Here is a 7,555-nt window from a genome sequence, read left to right as displayed (position 1 = left end):
TAAACTTCCAAACTTCTAATTCCATGAAGAATTCATACTGTCTGCCTGTAGTAGGTATCTAAAACACTTTGATCTCCTTGGGATTACAGGTACTTTGTTCTCTGAAAACAAAACCGACCTCTCTCGCTGTTTGTGAGGTGGGATTCTGCACAGGAAAATCTGCTTAACGGAGATAAGGAACTTGCTTTTTTCTTACCTGTAGTGGTTGACTTAGTGTCTTTAGAGCAGTGGTCTTCATTTCATAATCTGCAAAGTGAAGCTTAAGGCTAGCCTATCCCTGTTTCCGAAGGACTAGGTATTCCTACGTACTAGGTATTCCTAGCCAACACAGATTTCAGTGCCTAGACTCCCCATTTAGGTAATGGAGAAAGCAAGAGATCCAGAAAATCAAAATTAGATGCCTATAATTAACTACCATGAATACTTCCTCTAAAGTTGGTTGCATATTACTATTTTGTTAAAATCTAAAAACTGAGCAGTGATTATTTTTTATCTGACCCAGYAGATTTATGCATTTGGAGCTACAGACCATGCTTTAGCACTAGATACAAGCAGCATCAACTTTTCTCTCATTCTTTTAAGCTGTTCAAAGACTCTCTTGTTAAAAACCCTCTCCTCAGACATTTAATGCACAAAGAAGCTAAACATGGACTGTTTTAGAGGATTATCTGAAAGGGAGGCTGCTTTAACTCCTAAGGGATCTTGTCTTTCACATTTTTGGAAATTTTAAGTAACACACAGGTTCATATTCTGTTCAGAAACTGAGGAAAAATTGCAAGTTCGCTGACCTTTCTCCAGCTCTCCCTACCTTGAGAAGTCTTTTCAGTATGTAACATCTTTTTTGATGATCTGTCCTAGAGAGCCAAGAAATGAACTGCTTTAAGGACTACGAAACTTTCTGAAGAGGCTCATGCTCTGAGAGGAAATGACTGGATCCGGAACAGAGCCAGATGGCTGGCATAAATTGTAAAGGAGATTGCCAGTGGAAACTAAACATAGAAAGAACATTTCTCTGCCTGTAATTAAGTTCAAAGGTGACACACCTTCCCCCACATCCCTCCCTTATTCCAAAAAAGTATTTTATTCTACAATAAAGTTACTGGAGACTTAGTCTCGCACAGTTGTTGGGAATGAAGCAGAGWGTGTAAAAGGGGATGAGTACAGGCTATGTACTGCTAAATCCACTTGGAAACTGGGAAGCAGGAACTCTGATTTTCTGCTGGACTGTAAAAAATGGCAACATAGTGAACAAAATTGTCCTTTGCAAGAGATTACAGTAATACAGCACTTCAAGACACAACCGGCTAAAAATATCCTTAGCCAGGGTGTATGCAGAGAATGGCAAGGAACTAGCACTTCAGAACAACTAAGCAGAGAGTCAAATAGAATGAAATAAAAGAATGTAAAAGGAGCAAGAAMGAACAGTGACATGATAGAAGGTATAAAAAGAGTCATTAGAGAAAACATAGTAAGTCAAAGAGAAGGAAGTGCAGCAACTAATGTGTGTTAAAACAGTAAGTAATGAAAAAAGATTTAAAAAACAAAATCATATTGAAGCAAAACAAGTTACAAATGCACAGTATCTTAGAACTGCCTTGTTACTTGATTTACATTTATTACATGGGAACACTCCAACACCATTACTAATAGCAAGGTATCTATTTGCATTAAACAGCTTTTGTGGGCGTGAGGGGAGGAACTGGCGTAACAGCTGACAGTTCTTCACATTTAGATCAGCACTGCTGCCACATGAAGGCATCAGCACAGAGCTATTGGCAGGCACCATGCTGCTAACCAGCGCCTACCCTCATGCTTTACTGATAGGGTTAGAAAAACTATGAGAATTTAAGTTACTATGTTTCTGATTATTACCCAGTGGCTTCAATAYTGATTTTTAGTCTTCACCATCTCCCTTCTTTCTCCTCATTTTTGTATCTCTCACCGATTTGCTTATAGGTGAACGCAGATTCTATACTTTGGCTGTGAGAACAGTCAGTGAAAAAGATTTATATTACTCTGCAATTAGCACAGATCAAGACTATGTATCGTAAATTGCTGTTATTCTGCCATGTCTTAGCTCTTGTAAAGTATTTCTTAAAGAATTGTTTAATATTTGATAGAAATTAGAGTTCTCTCTCTGAATTGTACTGAAATGTGAGCTGAATTTTTAAAGCTATTAATTGCTTGACAATATAAATAGAAGTTACACAAAGTCATCTGTTTTTCAGAATATGCCATTTTGTAGACTCCCATTTTCAGATTTCTATTTTTATAAGCTATTTAAAGCATTAATAAAGAAATGAGATGTATCAGAAGTCAGAAGAATATCACAAAGATGGTGGTACAGTTCTGCTCTGACCAAATTTTCTTTTTTGTCCTCCAGCTGACACTGTCAAGCATTGTGCCCATTTAAAGCATATATGGGCATAACAATTTTTTCTGCCGTAATACTCAATCAACTCACTGAACAGCTTGAATTGCCTTAAATATTAAGTGCTATATTTAGTCCAAAATMAGCTTGCTTTCTGAACTAATTCAAATATGAGTAGATTTCATGTCAACCAAGTAAGGGCATCCACAGGGTCCCCAAACTGCTCCAACAGCAAGTGCAGTAGCGTGCCTGGCACTATGGTTTTACAGACAGCTGAAGCTGGTTGAGGTCTGTACTGCCGCTGGAAGGAAGTGGCAAAGTGCAGACGAGAGCATTTCTCTTGGAAAGAGTCAGCTCTGCTATGTCTGGGATCTGGAGTTCAGCTAAGGCACTTGGTCAGAAGCAAGCAGGCAGGCYGGCCATTTTATCCTACTGCAGAGGCTATAACAAAGCAGCAGGAAAGTAGTAACAGGTGTCAAACTAACTGTTCCCAAGCGCTCTCCCAAAGGCCAGAGCACCCAATGAATTCCCAACAACTGAACACACGCTCAATCGGTTTGAAGTTACATAACAGTTTGCACCTCTTACATGAAAAAGACTGCAACTCCCCCAATTAGATAAATCYGCAGCTTCTTTTCAATGAAACTAGACTGTAAATTGATGCTGTAACTCATCAAATCCAGTAAAGGCAATTTTTAAAAGTACATCTGGATGCCTAGATGAGTTAGTGATAGTAAAGTAGTACAAAGTAAGGGTAAAGCAACAGTAAGAAGTAAAAAGCAGTACAGCTGAAGTTCAAAAAGACAGAAATAAACTTTACCTTCAGGCTTGCCAAAGCTTGCCATGCACCTTTTCTTACAACCAGTGAGAACTTACAGAGGCTATTTATAGTATTCAGGACATAATCCCGTATTCTGTATATAAATCTATTGCCTCAGTATATTTTTGACCTGGGGAATAATAATTTCAATAACCTTTCTCCTACTGGAAGTTTCCCCAAATCTTATGGTACTCAACAATTGATACACAATAATGAGAGTGTACATGGGAAGCATATCAAAGCTCCCCATGGGTCAAAAGGTAGTATAGCCTACTGTTATCACAAATTACCATTCTATTTAATAACAAAGAATATTGTGCAGGGAGACAAAGTRCAGTGAGTTTCACTGTTCACAGATTAAAAGTACAGATGTAAACTTATATTATTTTCTGTAGTCCCACTACTTTGAATATTTTCTTTTGCATTCCAACCTTASAATTCTGCAACAAATACTCATCACGTACCTAAACTGTTTATCAATCATTTGTAAAATATGCATTCCTTCAGCTTTGCATTTTAATCAAAATATCATCCAGCCAAACATATCAATTTGTCTTCTCTTGTAGCCTAGTGGTTGTTTATCCTTTTAAAGTATTTTCTTATTTGTTCTTTAATATTCCACTCGGCATCTTTCATTGGTCTTTCTTATGCCCATAAACCTACACCTCTATACTTTTCTGATATGATGGCCATAATTTCCTTTTATGCATCTATGTTACCACAAAAAAAAAAAAAAAAAAAAAAGCGCTCAGCTCAGCTGGAACTTCAATAATGAAACAAAGCATCTGTGAATCATCTTTAACTGCCTTTAATGTCTCCTGTTACATCCTAAATTTCCTTGTTTTCTTTACAAAAAAAGTAAGTCTTTTTTATAATTCGCAGAATGCTAAACATTTGGGTATTTACATTCTTACTCCCTCATCTCTCATCCCTGCAGTTCCATTACCCCATCACACACAGATGCCAGAAAGGAAAGAAAAAATCCCACTGAAGTATGATACTACAGTAAAGATTACATATTTAAATTCATAGTATATTAGTTGTAAGACAGATTCTTCTCCAGATGAGAAAGCATTACTTGACATAAATACTTTTTTTCCTGAAACTTGAAGATCATTTGGAATTAAATGCTTTTTTTYCCCTTTTCTTCTAAGTTTGTAGCTATTCACTTGTACATCTGGGCTTTCTTAGCATGAAAAGCCATATTCTAGAAATTGTAAGAGATAGGAGTAAGACCTGACCAACTAGAAGCCTCCAACAGTTCACTAAAAACTCTTCTCACACATTACACCCCATCTTAACAGCCTTCCAGTGTTATTYACTCATACAGTTATATCACAGAATCATGGAATAGTTTCACTGGGAAATAAAGTCCAAAAAACTTAGCAACTTAAAAATAGCAACTAGGTCTGTCATTCCTTCTATTCAATCTTAAATGGATATCAAATAGCTATACCTCTTTTTGGAAGAARAAAGTGAAAACATTAGCTTTGAAAATAATAAGAAAGTGCTTGTTAAAAATCCTGAACAATACATTAAAATATTTTTTTCAATCACTGATTTGGATAAAAAAAAGTTTAACAAGAGGGATGTTTTTAAACTTGAAAACAACTGCAGTATTATAATTCAATGTGTGTTCAATATGATTTAATTAGATCATAATCTTCTACTTGTATTCYGCATTTGAATAAGCTAAGACAGAGTTAATCAGTACTATAATAAGTCTTAARAGGTAAACTAAAGAATTTGTGGAACTGATGGACTAATAAAGTAGTTTAGCAGTGCTGTAAATGCCAATTACAGTTTGGAGACTTCAAAACCTGTATTTTCTTTTTTAACAAGCAGAAAATTCAATCCAACAGGATAACTACTCTTAAGAGTCAATGACAACCTTTCTAGTAGAACAAGAGTTCTGCTCCTATGAAATACTTTACAAAGGTTCACCCTTAAGTTAATGAATGGGATTTCACAGCATCTTTCTCTACTACAAATGAAGGGCATCATGTCCTGCATTTACTTGCAGCACCGAGTTTCAGACTCAGCTGCTTCAAGAAAGGTTTCAAATATAACATTTAAAATAGGTAAAGACTTAAGCTAATGAAGTTCCCTGAAAAAAAGTATGAAAGTAGTACTCATTTCATTTAGTGGAGTAATCATACTCTTAAAGCTGTTAATATCTGAGACAGGAAGATATATTTAAGCAGTTCTGGATTAAAACAGAACTTAGAGGGAACTTCATCACAATCCAAAAACCCCTACAGATTTTTTTTTTTTTCTTTTGGGGGGAGGGGAGAAGGGGGCAGGAGCTGTTAAAAAACAAAACCCAAAGAAACCACAATACCAGTAATGGGAAATCCAAGATCTCCATAGCATTCAGCTTCACCAACTTCACACTCTGGCAAGGATTTCCAACTTGTCAACAGCACAAGTCAATTACAAAAACTTAGTGTGCAATATAATATATATTATACAAGGAAAAAGAAAGTCCCACACAGGGGCAGGTATACACACACACACACTTTGTAAGTTACATTCAGAAGTGGTTACAGATTATATGTAGAACACCTGACCTAGGGCACTTGGGCATATCTGTACCTTAAATAAATGTTAACTTTCACATTTTGCTTGCCAATCCTCCTGATGCCCCCMAAACCAGAATGTTTTGAATATGCAGAACAAATTGGAGAAAACACTCAAATCACTAAACTAACTAGGTGTCAGGCAGCATAAATATTTGAAACATGTATTTAGAATGCCACTTTCTACCAAAATAGATAATCCAAGAATAACAACCAAGTTCCACAGGCAATGAGCATTGTGTTTGTAGTCACAGGCTTTTATGTAAAAAAGTAATATAAACTTACTTTGTAATTACTGCTTAAAAACGAAATTTGTTACTATCTTCAACACCATTTTTTTCATTCAATAACATGTTTCCCTCAGTCCTGCTCCTTGAAGCCAATTGCCTGCTTTAAAATAGTATAACAACCAATACATTTTCCTCATCTTTTTGTGTGACCAATYTATTTCAAGCATTGTTCTTTCAGTTATTTAAACACACCATTGAACTGATTTCAAAGATTATTGGTTCAATACACAGAAAAGACAAAGAAGAGATAAAGTGATTTTCTATATTAATRACCTAGTTACAAAAAATGCTAGGAATGCAGACAGCAATTACAAATCTAACAGTATCAATTTGTCATAGCCATGCTAGTATTTTCATTAAAGCAATGTATCTGAAAAACAATTGTGGAGCATAAAATGTATTCAGGAATTAGAGTTAAAAAGAAACACTTTTTGGTTAAGCTGTCTGATTACTAGGCTTCATAAGTCCAATCACTGAATAAACTGTCTATACTAACATTAAGCAGAGTCTCTCTTTAATGCATTTGACATCTATTTTACGTTGTTATTTTCAGATTTCTTTAAAGAGCTATTTCTTTTCCAAGTCAGAGAAAAGGAAAAAAAAAAAACAGCAAGCTGACAAAAAAAGCATTCACAGTGGTTCTACGTAATGTTTTCTGCAGGGCTATTTCATGTTGACAAGGAACTTCAAGTAAGTCTACACGTGCAATTCGGTTAAGGATGCTTTAAAAATGGTAAGACTACAAGTGATTCTTACATTCCAGAAGGAAAACAAAACTCTAGTACCAATTTTGCAAAAGCACGTACARAATGATTACATACATTAGTCACCCTATGAAGTAAATAGAATTATTTTTATGTAATAATGCCACACAATCTGCAGTCCTCCTCCTAGAAAAAGTCTAAGTACTCAAGAGTAAATCCAGGATAAATTGTTGAACAGCAGAGCCACTATTTCCCCTTACCATTTCTGGYTACTTAGAATACAGAGCTTTCACCTCTCTAACCCAGTAACTCATCAGTTTCTGTGACTTCTCTCCTTAGTAATACAAGTTCTTTTTCTCTGAAGAGTGCTGTTATATGCTTATCTCATTAACTGGGTTTAAGACATACTAGTGTTTCAATTAGCAGAAGCTTTCTGGCTCTGCACAAATTCATGTTGCTCAGYAGCAAATGAGAAGTAAGGTGCTCAAAGAAGTATATTTATTCCAACATGGAGAACTGACTTTTTAGTGATACAAGTGAGAAATATTAAGAAAGGACCACTTTGAAAATTCATAAAAGACACTTAACACATTACATGAGCATTCTGGGAACTTCAGATTAGCAGCACATGTCACAAAATATATTTTGGGGGGAGGGGGGGGGAAGGAAGAACACCACCTCAACCGAACACTAGTTCCTCAAGTGGTTTTCAATTCTATTCCTCCCATAGCTATTATTTTGAATGGAATACCAAAACAAGTGGCATAGAAATGAAAAACACTGTGAACATA

General features: G+C 35.7%; 1 protein-coding gene across 1 annotated transcript in view; it reads right to left on the bottom strand.

Moving 5' to 3' along the window:
• The window catches only part of PPP2R2D (protein phosphatase 2 regulatory subunit Bdelta), a 31,816-nt gene that overhangs the window by 22,833 nt on the left and 1,428 nt on the right, over positions 1 to 7,555 (bottom strand). The window lies entirely within an intron of this gene.

The sequence above is a fragment of the Rhea americana genome, unplaced genomic scaffold (genome assembly GCF_003343005.1).
Source record: "Rhea americana isolate MKP2758 unplaced genomic scaffold, rheAme1 scaffold_154, whole genome shotgun sequence".
In the NCBI taxonomy this organism is placed as follows: domain Eukaryota; kingdom Metazoa; phylum Chordata; class Aves; order Rheiformes; family Rheidae; genus Rhea; species Rhea americana.
Note: the sequence above shows the minus strand (reverse complement) of the source record. Positions and strands in the feature narration are given on the sequence as shown.